The sequence below is a fragment of the Diceros bicornis genome (assembly GCF_020826845.1).
Source record: "Diceros bicornis minor isolate mBicDic1 chromosome 1 unlocalized genomic scaffold, mDicBic1.mat.cur SUPER_1_unloc_8, whole genome shotgun sequence".
NCBI classification, from domain to species: domain Eukaryota; kingdom Metazoa; phylum Chordata; class Mammalia; order Perissodactyla; family Rhinocerotidae; genus Diceros; species Diceros bicornis.
Genome location: NW_026690861.1, coordinates 173,480 through 190,721, shown reverse-complemented (window position 1 = coordinate 190,721; position 17,242 = coordinate 173,480). Strand labels below are relative to the sequence as shown.

Genomic DNA, 17,242 nt, shown 5'->3' with positions numbered 1-17,242 from the left:
CTATTCCATCCACTGCGTATGTTTACAATCATTCGAAACAAAAGGTAAAAAGAAATGTCATTTGGCATCGTACAGCCAATAAAGACTTCAATACTAAGGGTAAAAGGATTCTGATATGAAATTCAGTGAAAAAAGGCAGGAAACAAAATATACACTGTGATCAAAATTCTATAAACAGACATTTGCATACAAATGAAGGAAGAGGGAAAAAAATGAAAAGAAAGATTTGTCCAGTATGTATTTCTGGGTAATTCTCCTTTATTTTAAAAAATGTTTCATATTGTCCTCATAATATTGATTGACTGGTGTCTACTTTTGAAAATATCATAAATCATTTCTAACATTTTATAATCCAATTTCAATATCTGGAATAAAGCCTCCATCTTAAGGCTTTCATTGAATATTTTGCCCAGACCACATTCTAGGCACCGTCGAGTGTCTCAGGATATCTCAAGTTAGGAAACAAAGGTCATCACTCCGGGGCCAAAAAATAACATCCTTACTTATCAGCAAAGGACCTTTACCAAACAGGCTGAAAATAATCTAGTCCAGATAGTTCCAAACAATGTGCCTTTCAAGACTCAATCTATGTTGTTGTTACGGTCTGCTTTATGTCATCAGATTCTTGAAAATCAGAGGGAGCTTCCTCAGCGAATCACAGCAGAAAAAGCCAAGGGGAGAGCCTCAATTTTCTCTTTTTGGCTCCTGTCAAATCCAAACTGAGAATCTCTGTTGAGTTCCATCCCCCAAACTTTCGTCCCATCCTTATTTTTAGAGGCAGCAGTGTGATTCCATGGCCACAGGCGGCAGGTGAAATCTGAAAAAGAGTTCCCATAAAGCATTCACTGATCTGGGAAGTCCAGTTTTTTCAGCAATAAATGGCAGCTTGTTTACCCATTCCAAGAACACACACTATTAACACAGCAACCAACACTTATGGAATGTTTGCTACATGCTAGGTGTTTGAGATGCACTATCTCATTTCATCTTCACACTCACCCAAGGATCTAGTTATCAGATCCTCCCCATTCACCAAGACACAGTCTCACAAAGCAGTAAAGTTGAACATAACCTTCGTTTTAATCTTCGCAACACCAGAGGGTCTACTGCTGGTAGACTCTGACCAGTTGTGTGACCTGACACAGACTGCTTGACCTCTCTTTGACTGTTTCCCTCTATGTGAACTGGAGTTCAGAATAATATCTCTCTTATTTGGTTGCTGTCAGGACTAAATGAGTTAATAGAGCTAAAGCCCCTACAGTGAATAGTACCTAACTTCATGTGTAAGAGCGACGGCACGTACTCACTATCATTACTGGTGGTAGTAAGAGGAGTAGTCGATAGAGGAGAAAATCGAGGCTCCTAGAGATTAAGTAACTTGCCTAATACAGTAACACAGCTAAGAAGTGGAGGCTGTCTGTTTCCAGAATGCACCCTCTTGACCCTGATGCTGCACTGTGACATTCTCAAAGACCTGCCATGAAGAAGCATTCATACCACAGCCACAGCGAAAGTGACACATTCACAGCCCAGTGACTCTGTTGGGTGTTTCACCCAAACGCGATGTGATGTTATCAATCCTCCCTTTCACGGGCCGCGTGAGGAAACGGAGGATTCGGTAGGGCTGAAGCCAAAGGCAGCCTGGCTTTAGAATCGGCTCCTTTCCCATAAAACCCAGAGTGCGCACCTTCACGGGTGGCCTGGGATAGTCCTAGCTTACACCTGATGTCCCAAAGTTTACTCTCGAACAAACTGGATGACAAATTCTATGGTAACCCAAATGATGCCCCACTGTCTGTTGGCTGTTTACAGTTTATCACAGGCCTCTGTAGTCAGTCTCAGAGACTATATATAAACCTAATCCTTAGGAAAAGCCAGGTGACCAATAAAGAACAAATGTGAAGAATTTTGTTGGCGGGGGTGCCGGCCCTGTGTATTAGTTCCCAGTGGGTGAGTTTGGCACGCACTCCTAGGGCGGCCCGGGTTCAGTTCCAGGATGCAAACATATACCACTTGTCAGTGGCCAGGCTGGGGTTGCGACCCACATACAAAATAGAGGATGATTGGCACGTGCGTTAGCTCAGGGTGACTCTTTCTCAGCAAAAAAAAAAAAATTATTTTTTTATTTGCATCATGGTCTGAAGAAAGCTAGCTAAATATTTCCTTTAAATTTGACTTGTTGGTGACTTGTTTAATCAAGTCATCCCAAAGTGACATATCCTTCCTTTTGCCCTGTGATATTTTCTCTCCTCACATTCACAGGGAACATATACACATGCATTCTTGTGTGAGTCAAAAAGGTCAGTTCCTTGGCCTTTGGGAACGGCTCTAGCTCCACAGAAACGACCCACTGGGGAGGCTGGAGACAGCCCCGGACTACACGGCAGGAAAGATAGAAAAGAAGCGAGTCCACAAAGGATGTCCAGCACACTATGCTTTCTCTCATTGCTTGTAGTAGCTGTTGATTCAACACTCAACAAATACTTGGTGAGCACCTACTGTGTTATTAACTCTGCTATTATGAGAAAAGGCTTCGAACAACACCTGACACAGAGTCAGCATTCAGTAATGTGTGTTATAACAAAGTGCCAGCAGAGCACTTCCAACTATGGTGGAGTGAAGAGGTTAGTGAAGCTCTCACCAAAAAAGAACTACAAAAATGGACAAAATTATTTAAAAAACACCACTTCACAGCCTGATAAATCAATAAAACACAAATAAACTGAGGAATTATTCACAGAAGACTGCGAGAACTATAGGTAAGAACAGCTGGAGTCTTCAGACTTCCTGTCTTGTGCTGTTCCATCCGCCCCAGCTCAGTTAGCACAGAAGTTTGAACGGGGCAGGGCTGGCCATGAAAACCTTCAGCTTTGTTGCCAGAAAGCACAGACTTACATTGGATGCTGAAACTGGAAGGTGCAAACTCATGCCCATTAGCAAACTAGTAGGAACCAAACAAGTACAATGCACACCTCGATGAGCCTGATTGCAATCCTGATTGGGGAAAGAGGAGAGGCAGACCAGCCAGAAATTTCATGGGAAGATGCTAGAAAGGAGAGAGCGACAGAAGCCTCTGCCCACATCCACGGCTGAATGAGAAACTGAACGAATGGACAGATGAGACCTGAGCACCAGTGGAAAGTAAAGATGAGGAGACAGGAGAACAGGCTGAACTTTGATGTGGTTCCAACCTACACACAATCAAAGGTAGAGGGTAGAAACCTTAGAACCTCAAGATGTTTGAGCACAACCTCAACCCAAATCATCAGCTGACCTCAAAGGGATGCAGACTGGGGGCAACCCTCAGGAAGTCAGGCTAAAAAAATAAGAGGGAGGGGGACAAAACAGAAACCGAGCAAAGATATCAGTGGCCACGCACAGCCCAGGAGGCTGAGGCTATAAATCAAGTCAATAAAAATTCAAAAAAAGAAAAAAAAAAAACCTCAGTATGAAAAATATCAAAATACAAAGTTGTTATTATATATCATGAAAAACTCCAATTTTTAACAAAAAAAATACAATAATTAAGAAAGAGTGACGTATACCGGGGGGAAAAAAGCAGCCAACAGAAACTGACACGCAGTTGACCCAGATGTTAGATTCATCAAAGATTTCAATGAATTGTTGTTCAAAGACTATTTTAATACCATGTTAAAAAACCATATGAATACATCATGACAATGACTTGACAAATATGGACGCTGAATACAGAAATACAAACACAAATATCCTAAATAGAAATTCTAAAGTTGTAAAGCAAAATAACAAATAAAGAATTCACTATATAGGATCAACAGCAGATTTGAGATGGCAGAAGAAAGAATCAGCGAACTTGAAGAAATACCAACAGAAAATATTCATTCTGAAAAATAGAAAAAAAAAGACTGAAAAAGAAAACGAATGATGCTGCAGAGAACTGTGGCACAACATCAAGTGTATTGACATTCAGGAAATGGGAGTCTCAGAAGGGCAAGAAAGAAAGAAAGTAGAACAAAACACTTACAGAAAGAATGGCAGAAAACCCACCAAATTTTATGAAAAACATAAATCTACAGATCACAGATGCTCAACAAAACACAGTTAAGCCGTTAAAAAACAAACTCTGGAAAGCATCCAAAGAAAATGGACTCATCAGGTACAAGGCAACAACAATCACATTCACGGCTCACTTCTCATCAGAAACTATGGAGACCAGAAACGAATAGAATGACATATTCAAAGTCTGAAAGACAAAAACTGTCAACCAAGCATTAATTCTATATCCAGCAAAATTACACTTTAAAAAAAATTGAAGCTGGAATAAAGACATGACCAAACAAAGACTGACAGAATTCACTGAGAGCAGACGTGTCTGAACAAGAACTAAAGAAGTCCTTCAGGCTGACAGGAAATGACAGCAGATGGTCAGTAACAATCACAAGAAGAAATGAAGAACATCAGTCAAAGTAATTATAAAGGTAAATATAAAACACTGCACAAATATATTTTGTCTATCTTCATCCCTTAAGAGATTTAAAGGACAATCTCACAAAATCATAATTATAAATTGCTTTGCTGAGCTTCAAATGTATAAAGATGTGGTATATATCAGAACAACCAGACAAAAGAGAGAGGAGGAAATGGAGCAATGTTGGAACAAAGTCGCCTTAGTTTCGTCAGGATTAGGTCACTAAAAACCGGAAATAGATTGAGATGAATTAAAATACATATTTTAATCCCAAGAGCAACTACTAAAAAAAACAAACGAAATATAGTAAAACACCCAACAAAGGAATTTAAAAGGTCCGCTAGAAAAATACCTATTAACCACCAAAGAAGGCCTCAAAGGAAGAGCAGAGAGATAAAAACGACATAAAGAAACAAACAGCAAAACGGCAGATGTGCTCCGACCACATCCGTAACTACATTCAAAGGACATGGATTGAGCAACGTCAGTGAAAATAGTGGAGCAACAAAAACACGGGGAAACTGTCAAAATCCACTTTTCAAAACTCTGACAAAGAACCAAAGACTTCAAGCAATCTCGGGGAGGTTCACTCCAGGAAAGCAGCTGACTCTCAGTCAGAACAGCAAGCTTGGTGGCATTTTAATCTGACCTATTCCCATCCACCTCTCCTCAGCTCTGCAGGAGCCCTCAACACCAACAGCTCACAATTTCAGTGGAAATCTGCAATCTGGCAGCCACAGGGGGAGGCAGAAAAGGATTGGAACAACTGCAAAGCCCCACTCCCAGAGAACTCGCATTTGTTCTGCCTGGTGGTTCCTTTCAAGACCACATTAACAAGGCTCTATTTTTCTGACCTGATGCAGATATCACCAAGAGCAAACAGCCTTTCCTCCTGGGATGGTTGTTGAAAACAATGAGAGGCTAATGAGGAACACTGAAGCTGCCTGGGTGGTGCATAATAGTAGGAGCAAACAATAAATTAACCCAGAAAGTATCAACAAACTTGACCTGACATCTCTAGAACACTCCATCCAAACAACAGCAGAATCCACATCCTTTTAGAGCACACATGGAACATTCTTCAGGATAGACCATATGCTAGGCGAAAAAACAAAATCTCAATACATTTCAACGGATTGAAATTAAAGTATGTTCTATAACCACAACAGAATGAAATTGGAAATCAAACAATAAAGAAATTAAGAAAACCATCAATATTTGGAAATTAAACACTTCTAAATAACTCCAGGGTCAAAGAAGAAATTCCAAAGAAAACTGAAAAATACTTGAAGGTGAATGAAGACAGAGGAAATACAACATATCAGAATTTATGGGCTGCAGCTAAATAGTGCCTAGAGACAAACTCATAATTTGAGCTTTAAACTGAAGTTTAAAGCTTGTAATGTCTTCCAATACCAACATTACAAAAGAAAAACGACCTCAACACTAGCCAAACCCTCCACCTTAAGAAACTAGAAGAGCAAACTAAACCCAAAGTAAGCATTACAGGAAATAGTAAAAATTGAACTATAAATCAATGAAACAGGTAATAGAAAATCAATAGTGAAAATGAATTCAAGCAAAATTTGGTTCTCTTAAAATATTAATAAAGTTGCCAAATCTTCAGCTACACTGACCAAGGAAAAAAGAGAAAATGCAAATTACCAACATCGGGAACTAAAGAGAGAAGATCACTACCAACCTACAGAACTGTGGGAGATCAGAAGTGAATACTACAAACAACTTTATGCCAACAAATTAGATAACTAACAAGGAAAGAACACATTCCTGAAAAGACACAAATTACCCAAGCTGACTCAAGAAGAGACAGAAAGTTTTAATATACCCATAACAAGCTTAAAAAAATTAAATTAATAATAAAACTAACTCTTCTTACCAAGGAAAGTCCAGACCCAGATGACTTACTTCCCTGGTAAATTAACCCAACATTTACCTAAGGAATAACACCAATTCTTCACAAACTTTTCCAGAAACTCATTCAGTGAGGCCAGGACTATCTTCATACCAAAACCAGTCAAAGACATCACACGAAAAAAATCCTCAATAAGATGTTAGCAAAACCAACCCAGTGGAAAAAGAATTATTGTCCAAGAACAAGAGGAATTTCTCCCAGGAATGCAAGCTGGTTTACCATCCAACAGTCAACTAACATAATATATCCTATTCACAGAATAAAGGACAAACATCACATGATCACCTCAACAGATATACAAAAAGCATTTGACAGAATCTAGTCCCTATTCAGGATTTTAAAAAAGAAAAGAAACTCCGCATAAGGTAGGATAAGAAGGGAACTTCCTCAACTTGAGGAAAGGCATCTGTGAAAACCTTACAGCTCGCATCACCCGCAATGGTCAAAGACTGAATGCTGTCTCCCTAAGATCAGGAACAGAACACGGACAGCACTTCAATTCAACACTGTACTGAAGGCTCTACCCAGTGCAATTAGGCAAGAGAAAGAAACAAAGGCATTCAAATTGGAAATGAAGACGTGAAACTGTCTTGATTCACAGACAACCAGACAACACGATCTTGTATGTAGAAAATCCTAAGGAATACACAACATATAAAACTAATATACAAGTTCAGCAAAGTCAAAAGATAGAAGGTCAATATACAAAAACCAAAGGTATTTCTATATACTAACAAGGAACGCTCCAAGAATTAAGTTGAGAATACAATTCTATTCAAAATACCATCAAAAAGGATAAAATGCTTAGGAATAACTGTAACAAAAGAAATGCAAGACTTGTAAACTGAAAACTACAAAACATGCTTGAGAGAAATTAAAGACCTACTTAAATGAGAGATTCCACGTTCATGGATTGGAAGACAAAATAATTTTTAGAGGGCATTTGTGCCCAAATCAATCTACAAATTCAACATAATCCCTACCAAAATCCCAGCAAGTACTTCTGCAAAAACTGACAAGCTAATCCTAACATTTATGTGGAAAATCAAAAGACTCAGAATAGACAAAACAATTTTTAAAAACAAGAACAAGCTGGAGGACTTACATTTCCCAATTTCAAAATTGATTATAAAGCTACAGTAATCAAAAGAGCATAATTTTAGCATATGGTTAGACATATAGATCAACAGAACAGAACTGACAGTTCAGAAATTAACCCTGACTGTTACAGGCAACTGACTTGGACAAAGGTGCCAAACAATTCAATAAGCAAAGGATAGTCTTTCAACTAATGATCCTAGGACAATGGGATATCCACATGTAGAAAGGCCCCTACCCCACACCATACACAAATACCAGCTCAAATGGCTGGCTCATAGACCTAAACAGAAGAACTACAACTATGAAGCTCCTACAAGAAAACAGAGGAAAACTATCTTTGTGATCTTGGGTTAGGCAAAGACTTCTTACACATACCAAAAACACAATCCACAGCAGAAAAGCTGATCAACTGAATTTCATTAAAATTTAAACATTTGCCTCTTCAAAGGACACTTAAGTGTCCTTTTCAAAAGAAAAGCTGTGGACTGGCAGAAAATATCTGCACATATCATGTATATGATAAAGAACCTCTATCCAGCACACATAAATAACTCTTACAACTCAATATTAAGGAAAAAACAACGCAACTTGTCATTCCTCTGGAGCTTCAATGCCCCGTTTCTCTTGATCTCCCCTTTTCAGTTCAAGATCACTTGTTACCCTTGACAGACAAGTCAGAAGCCAAACTGGTCCAATCTGCTGCTTTTTCATCCCGCATCGAGATTCCCACAAGCATCCCCAACAAGAACCTATCCCAAGCACCTCGTTTTGCTCTTCTGACTGTTGGCTCCAAGAGAAGCTGCCACAGGTCGCCCTCTGCTGCCATCTTTTCAAACCTGAGTCAAGGCAGAAGCCTCCTGTGCTAACACCCTAGTGTGTGCGGACCTCCGCTCCTCCTCGCTCATCCCTGTACTTGCTCCTGTTGACGCTTCCTTTCCCACTGGTACACCGACTCCAGCCGGCCCGCAAGGTCCCGGAGCTTTTGCAGCCAGCTGTCCTAACATCAGAACCTCCGGGGCCGACTGCCCGAGTGAGGATCCCACTGTACATACCACTATCAGCTGTGGGGCCTGGGCCCTGTCCCTTGACCTGTCTGAGCCTCCCTCTGCTCCCTGATCTGTGAGGACAACCCCGACCCCCCGGGGAGGTGCGGATGCCACGGGCCGCCACAAACCCGCCGTTTCCGCGCCTCCATCAAGGCGGAAGCGCCCCTGTCGCCTCCCCCTCCCGTGCCTGCGGCCGCTCGAGGGACGCACTCCCGGAGTCTCACCCTCCAGCGTGGGAGCTTCTCAAGAGACCAAGGGCACGGGGAGGAGCAGTGGAGGCAGCGGGCGGAACGCGCGGAGGGAGGGGCCGCCCGCTCCTTCTGCTCCAGCTCCAGGCGGGATAGCAGCGGCTCGACCCGGCAGCGCGGCAGCGAGCCGGGGCGGGGCTCGGCCCGGAGCTGGGCAGCACGAAGGGGGGGCGACCTGCGCCCCAAAAAGCTGCAGCCCCCACGAGGGTGCGGTCAGCGTGGGCTGCGCGCTGGCCAACCTACAGGCCCACGGCGCGCCTCGGCCTCGGCCTCGGCCGCCTCCTGCCGGCTCCGCGAGCACATGGCCGCCGTTCAGAGCCCTCGCCCCGGCCCCGGGCAGCCCAGCTGGTGCCCCAGCCGGGCCCTCGCCTCCCGCGCCATTGGCCCTTCACTCCTTCAGGCCACCAGGCTAGGCCAACTTGTGTGACCCTTGACCCCAGGCCCTGGCGAATGCGCCCGCCACCGGGTTTCCTATTGGCTGAAGGCAGAGGCCTAAAGGCCCCAGTGGCACAGCCAGGGGGGGTGGCTGGGCTGGGCGGAGCCGGGGACCCGCGATGCTCAGGGTGGTGGATGGGGCCCAGGTCCTGGCCCTGCCACCTGGTGCGCGACATTCCACTGAGCTCCAGCCCCGCCTGAGCAGGGCGCACGTTTCCCTAGCATCTGCCTGGCTCGGGCGGATGCAGGGCTCTTTCCTGTCACTAGGCCCTTTGCCTCTTGGCAACAGCCTGGGAAATACTGGAGGAGTGGCGCCCTCCGCGCATCTCCAGGTAAGTCCTTCCCCTGCTCTGTGTACTACCTTTGCCACTGTCCGTCATCATCTCTTCCCTGGCCTTGTTGTGGGCGTTCCCCGCCCCCATCAGCTACTAGGCCACTCAGTCCCTGCTGCACCCACAGTGAGCTAGAGAGTAGCTCTTCCTATTGGCATTCGCTGCCAAAACGCCTGCAGGCTTTCCCCACTGTCTTCCACAGTGCATCCTCATCCCCAGCTCACCTAGCTCCTCAGCACTTCATCCACTTGAGCAGAAGGCTCCACTTGTGCCTTCTGATCCCAGCGCTGTTTCAGGCCTCCCTACTTTGCACGCACTGCCTCCAATGCCCTTCAGATGTCTGACAAACTCCTAGTCATCCTCTAAGATCCAGCTCAAGCACCTCCTTTGAACTTCTGTGAAGGAAAGAACTTCAGTTCCTTCAGGTTGTCCTCACCAATGTTGTCCTCCTACAGGTTGGCAGGCAGCCAGGAACAAGGGGTGCCCTCCTGAATGAATGACCAGGAGTCTGGAGCCCTGGATTTTAGTCCTGGTTCTGCTACTGACTAGTTGTCTCCCTTTTCTGGATCTCCTGTCTGAAATGAGGGGACGGGTTAAAACAAAAGTCAATACATGAAATGTATTTTTGTAAATGAATGAGGTGTTTTGACTTTATGGCTTGTAGGATGTCTTGCAGCCGGTTATGATCCCTGATGGGCATGGCCAAATACTAGCCCCAAATGCTGAGGGCCAACGCCCTCTGTCTTCCCTCCCTTGCTTCCTTCTCTTTCTCTTGATATTGCTTGATCCCTAGAAGTAATCCAGTTTTAATCTACTCCCAACACCAGTTCAGATTACTTTGTTGTCCTGGAATGTGCCTTGTATCCAGTCTGAAATGTGTTTTTACTGTTTCCTGGTGAAATGTGGTTGATGTTTTACTGTTCTGTGGGGCTGTTTTGCAGAGAGTGATCAGGGAAAACTGACTGATAAGATATGGTATCCAGGAGACTGCTCCTGGAAGGCCTCCACCTGCAGCAAACGTAATTAAACAAAGCTATGAAGTCAGTAGTCTGTTGGGCTATGAGATCTATCTTCTGTTTGCACTGAGGTCATGCTTCCCTTGGACTGCTCCGAATCAGTGAGTGAGGCAGGGATAGACACTCAGGCAGACCTGTTCCTGGGAGGCATGGACTCCTCTGCTGATCTGCTTGTGCTCAAGGACTCCCCAGTGGCATTCCTAAGCCTTCCTTAGACTATACAGCAGTGTAGGACACTTGGACCCATCCTTCCCTCTATCACCCCCTCATTTAGAGTCAGACTTGCATCATGGCCTGATGGCTCTCCCACTTTTCCAGGCTCCCCCACCCCATTTTCTGTTACAGAAGCATCTCCCCTCATAAAATCCTTGCCCGTTTAATCCTGTCTTAGTGTCCACCTCTCAGAGGACATTTGAGCCAAGGCAGGAAGAAATGAAGAGTGAGCCATTTACACATCCTGGGTAGAGGTTCTAGGCAGAAGCTACCTCAAGTACAGAGGCACAGAGGTGAGAGACTTCTTGGGTGTGTGTGCTGCAAACAAGCCCAAATAGCACCAGCTAACCCAAAATAGTCCTGCCCAACTTTTAGATTGCTTTTGGTAGAGAGGAGAGCCAGCAAAACTTTGCCTTGGTAATGGTTAGCTAAGCCCCACAAGCTCATTACCAGGTTATAATGCAAGTGATTCTCACGTGAAATGTTGTCACATAAGCAGATATTTACTTAAAAATATTCCTTAGGAATCAGGGAATGAAAGAACTCGTAAATCCTATTCTGTAAGCTCAGCAAAGTCTCAGCTCTCTGTCCTTTTAGATGAACTTACCAGTCACATGCTTGCAAGATTTTCTTTAGGCAAATAGCACATTCCAGAAACAGAATTTTTGTTTCCTTTTTCACAGCAGTTGGCATTAGGCTTGATAGAGCTGCTTGGAGATCAAACCTCAGGCAGACCTCTTCCTGTGAGGCATGGACCTCGTTCTGCAACCTCCTCTTTTCACTCAAAACTACATTGGAGATACTTTTGTAACAATTTGCTTGGACCTATGCCATTCTTTTTCACTGTTACATGTTAGTATGAGTAAACAACATCTCCTTTGACCGTTCTCCTTTTGGTGTACATTTGGGTTGTTTCTAGTTTTTGCTGTTACAGTATCAAAACTCTTGTTTTAATTCTCACGTCAACAAATGTCCTTTTTCTAATCTATGGAATGCTACGTTTGTCACCTTTTGTGCTTCTCCTTGGTGCTTTTGCTCTTTAGAATGGCCCTCAAATGTAGTGCTGAAGTGTCGTGTAGTGTTCATAAGCACAAGGAGCCTGTGATGGGCCTTTCGTAGAAAATGGTTGTGTTGGATGAGCGTCCTTCAGGCATGAGTTATAGATAGTGCTGTTGGCCTAGATTTCAAGTAATTAATCAACAATCTATATGAAATAAGGTGATTTTCAAGAGACACACATAAGACAAGGTTGTGCATTGAGAGGTTCCCAAACATGTCACGACCAGAGGCTGCAAAAACCTCACCTTGTCCTTCCCCTGGGAGCAGTGGTTCATTCTTGCTCATGCAGTGTGAGTGAAGAATTGACAGAACATAACTCTTCCAAATAAGGTGGATCAATGGTAACATAATGGAGATATTTTCAAACCTCTCTTTTAAAAACCATATCTACAAAGCAGGTGTCTTCGCAACTAACTGTTGAACTGTTGTCTTTACTTTGAAAGGACAGAGTTTTTAACAGTATCCACTAGGATGCATATCTTTGATGGCCATTTATAGCAAAAACCTCAGCAAATTTGGGACGATTGTCTTTTTGCAAAAGACAATGTGTACAGAATACATATATTAACGTCAAGACGGTAGTTACCTCTGGGGAGGAAAGAGAGAGGAAGGAGAATGGTGTCTTCCACTGTGTAATATTTCTTAAAAAATGACATCAATATGGTGTGCTCTGTTAAATCTCAGCAAAGAGTAAATGGTTTCTGTTATCCTATTCTCCTTCTAAGTATATTTAAAATAAATATGTAACTGGAACTGAGATGAAATATCACTAATGTAATAGATGCTATTTGCTGGAGTGCTCCCACCATCTGATGGACTGCTCATGATGGGTTGGTGATGTCATTGACCCCATCTAAAGGACAGGACACGTTGTTTACCAGCTGTGGAGCTAGAGAAGGCTCGGTCACCAGCAGCAGAGGCAGAGTTACCTCAACCTACAAAGTTAGAGCCACATAGCACGAGATCCCGCTCCAGCTGCAGACTAGTGAGAGCTCTGGTGCCAGCTTTAGAGCTCAGTTGTGGCCAGCTCCAGAATGAGAGCTCCCTCCAGCTCCCACACTTGACCAGCTCCAGAGCAGCAGCCATTTCCATCACTAGCTCCCGCACCAAATCTGTCAACAATGCAGAGCTAGAGTCCGTCTCAGGACCGGAACTAATACTAGAAGCAGGTCAGGCACCATCGGCTGAGACAGACCAAGCTCCAGCACCATATCAGGTCCAGCTCCTGGGCCAGTTGCACAGCCAGAGCTGGTGGGATGTCCAGCATCAGCTACAGCAGTGGCTCCAGCGCTAGAGCAGCTGCAGCACCGCCCTCATCACCAGCAACTAAGGCCCGGCCTGCTCCAGCTCCACACCAGAGCTGTCCTTCACCTTGCCTGTGAGGGCAGGATGTCTTTTCCCTTTTCTATGTTTTATGATTTTTTATGTTTTATGTGTTCCAATTTAGATTCAATAAAGTTTAATGTTTTCATCACATAAAGTTGTACAATTCAGGGTGGCCATTAACTACATTCTCTATGCTGTGTACTGTCACTGTTATCTAGTTCCAGATCATTGCTTCGCCCCACCAGAACCCCTGTACCCATGAAGCAGCCATGCCCCCATATCCACTCCCCCACCCCCTGACAAGCACTGATCTGCTTCCTGTCTCTGTGCATTTCCCTGTCACTGGTGTGGCTGTCCTGAGCATAGCCAACCCTCCTTTGGCCCCTCACCCTCATGCTGAAGACCCCTGAGGATGCCAATGTGTTCAGTGCCATGAACTCGAAGCCTAGTATGACTTTGACTTGAAGAAGCCCACCGACGCCAAGGGGGTGAGGTCAGGCATGGAGCCAGCTCAACCTGGCCTCACATGAAGAAGAGGAACTCGATATTGCCAAGGGCACCTTCTCCTCAATCCCTAGTGATGTTCAGCCACAGGGCCACCCTCCCCATGGTCTGGCTAGCTGGGGAGACGAGCACGTACAGACTAGAGTGACAAAAACCAGGTGGTCATCTTTTCTGTCCAATCCGCTGGCCCAGGCTACCCTGGAGCAGTTTCACCCTGAACCTCTCATGCTGCAGGCCTGATGCCTGCCAGTCAGCAGGCTGTCCTGGCCTCCCGTGGACCACTGGTAGCCCTAGGTGCTTTCTGCTCTCCAGAGTCCAAAGGAGTAGCTGACATTTTTCAAGGAGTGCTGCCCATGGGCATGAAGCCCTGCTTGCTACTGAGGCACTGCCCTCTGTGCACCTCCCTCACACCTTCCCAGGTGCGGGTCACTTGCATCTGTGACTTCAGGTGTCCCAGAGTCCCCACTCACCCAGTGGGGGTGACCTCTGCAAATGCAGCCCTTCCATCCAGCATCCAAGCCTCCAGGCCTCAGCAGCCTCCCTGTCTCCTGCAGGAGCCTGTGCAGGGGATGGCTTTCCCTACATAGAGGCTGGGGCCTCAGCTACGTACTGATCTCCTGCAGGAGAAAACAACATTGTTTTCTTGATTTGTTTGGCCTGTAGTCTGATAGAGCAATGTTACTTCTTATTTGGTAAGCTGTATAGAATTTAGATTATGACTGCTAAGTTTCCCCTTTAGCATTTTCAGCTGTCCCAGTAAGACATTTGGATATGATACAGATTCTAGAATGCTTGACTCTACTCTTTGCCAGTGAACTTATACCATAGGCAGAAGTATTAACATCCAATATGAACCAGCTATTGAATTCAGGGGTTCTGTGGAGAATGCTTCAAACAGTCAATCAACTATGGATGGTTCTTAATACCGTGATGCCTCGAAGGTAATTTCAGTGTATCATTACATGTAATAGATAAGTGTATAGCAGTGATTATATACAATAACCTAAACTGAATGGTTGAAAAAAACTGTTGAGTGTTTAACGATATAAATCCCCTCTGAAGACTACTAATTAAAGAGTCATTATAACTTTCGGAAAAAGCATAAATTTGATCTTAAGAAACAGAGAGAAACTATAAAGTATTTCCAACTTGAGAAACTTCTTTAAAAGTGAGTTCTCCTCTATAGGCATCTGTCATTTGTGGCTAATTGTGATTTAGATCACTATTGTGTCTTGCATCATTGTGGTGGCTCCAAATTTTGCTGCACATTAAAATCACCTGGAGAGCTGTTAAAACTCTTGATCCCCAATTGTAACCCATGCCAATTAAATCAGAATGTCTGCAGTTGGGATTCAGACATTAGTATTTTTTTTTAAGATTCCCCAGTTGATTCCATTATGCAGCAATGTTTAGAGAACACTTGATTAGTTATTTCTTCTTTAGTCAAATGGGTCTCTGCTGGTCCATAGATTGCATCAGAAACACCTTGTCAGCTCTGAAAAACAGGATACTGGGCTGGCCTTCCCTGAGATATCAGATGCTTAATGTTCAATCAAGTAATTTTGATGTGAAAAATAAAAGCATACACTTAAAAAATACTTTCAGAATTTTCATATTTTTAAACAAGGGAGTTTTGTAGTGTTCTAAGATTAAATACAGCAGTCGTGTGTTGTTTTGTTTTATTTTAAACTGAGGCTTTGGAATATTTTATGTGAGTAGGAAACCTCTAGGGGTCCAAAAAAGTTGAAATAAATGGTTTCTAACTAAATGCAGCGCACATTCTTGGATCAGTTTTCAAAGGCTGGTCAAAACCTGCTGTGTTTAAATAACAACATGCTGTTTTTCATCACATTCGTTGATGATGGAAACAAAATGTGTAACTATATTAGTAAATGTTAATATTCATGTATTTTAAGTTAAGCTTACAAAATTTGTCACAATGTGATTTTTTTATTCAAGTGAAAACAGATGTGTGCAGCTATTTTGAATATTGGTTTATAAACATTCATATTCTTTATCAAATGAACTTGTAGTTTTTTGTGTTTTCTTTGACTACTGTTCACCTGAAAGGAACAGTTCAAGGGACTGGAATCCAGGACTGTCTGGCTCCAGGGCCTACGTGTATCCATTTCTGTTAATGCCACACACGTCAAATCGCCATACAAGGCTAGAATCGGTTGAGAGCCTTAGGAATTGAGCGGAGGAAAATCGAAAATCGTAGCAGTTTCCCTGGAGCAGTTACTTAAACGATTTGATATTTAAAAAAATTGTAAAAGCAGAATAAAATTTTGAAGATATATTTTTTTTTTTTTTTTTTTTTTGTGAGGAGATCAGCCCTGAGCTAACATCCGCCAATCCTCCTCTTTTTTTGCTGAGGAAGACGGCCCTGGGCTAACATCTGTGCCTATCTTCCTCCACTTTATATGGGACGCCGCCACAGCATGGCTTACCAAGCAGTGCGTCGGTGCGCGCCCGGGATCCGAACCAGCGAACCCCGGGCCGCCGCAGCGGAGCGCGCGCACTTAACCGCTTGCGCCACCGGGCCGGCCCCTTGAAGATATTTTTAAGTATCGATAAATTATCCTTCATTCCACTGTTTTAACAGTAAGTTACATTTTTTATACTTTCCATCTTTGCTTATGCATATATATTTTCACATAATGGAATTCGTAATACCCAGTAGGGAGTCTGCTTTCTTTCGTTTAACTTTATATGAAATTTTTTTTTGCAAGTTGTTTACTTTTGATAATTATTTTATTGGCTTCCTAATGATCAAACTGATGTATCATAACTGCATAGGGTGCTATTACTAGACCGGGAGGTTGATGACTTTTTTCAGGATTACAATAGGCAATGTTATCAATTTAGGTATTTTTACTTTTTCTTTCTTTTGGATTACTCTTTTAGGATAAATTTTTGAGCCTGAGATTACTAAATTAAAAGGTAGAATTTATTTTTAGCACTGTACATTTTGCAATTGGGGAAGATGCAGTAAAACTGAAAGGGAAGCTAACAAATCCACTCTCCTCCCGCTGCTCCCCCTGCAGCAAACCTCTCCCCAAACTAGGTGCTCAAACTTCAGAAACTGTCTCACGTTTTACTTTTTTGAGACACTAGTATCAGAGCCAAGCTTAGGATATTCAGAAATTGACAAAATCACAATTTGGAGAGATCACGATTAACTCTCTACCTTTGAGGAAACTGAAGTGTACTTCGTGGCAAAGAATAACAACCTGGTTTTAGGAGGGACAGAAGGCAGATGAGCCTTGATGGAGCAGAAGTGATCGGGGCGGGAACGCTCTACAGCGTTGCTCTGGTTGAACTCGCTATCCGGGGAAGCCTGGAACATCCTGAGGTTCTGTGGCCACTCGTCAACCAGCCTTGTCGCCTGGCCAGGCTCAGGCGTTTGGCAGTTCCCGCCTCCGTCTGTGCGACACCCGGGCCGCCGTGAAGTTCGGAAACGTGAGCTGAGTGGCACTGACGGGTGCTCTGGAAAGAACCCGGCAAGGCTTCAAAGGGTTTTCTTTCGGTTGGTCTACAGACCTGAAGAATGAGACTGCGAGTTTCCAAGGAAACGGTTGC

The 17,242-nt window shown here is 43.7% G+C and overlaps 1 long non-coding RNA gene across 1 annotated transcript; it reads right to left on the bottom strand.

Moving 5' to 3' along the window:
• Window positions 1–790: 790 nt before the first annotated feature.
• Window positions 791–16,894, bottom strand: LOC131401582 (uncharacterized). The gene is made up of 3 exons (XR_009217770.1): window positions 16,851–16,894; window positions 14,131–14,208; window positions 791–817 (listed from the first exon to the last, which is right to left on the bottom strand). It is a non-coding gene; the product is annotated as an uncharacterized LOC131401582 (long non-coding RNA).
• Between the last annotated feature and the right edge of the window lie 348 nt (window positions 16,895–17,242).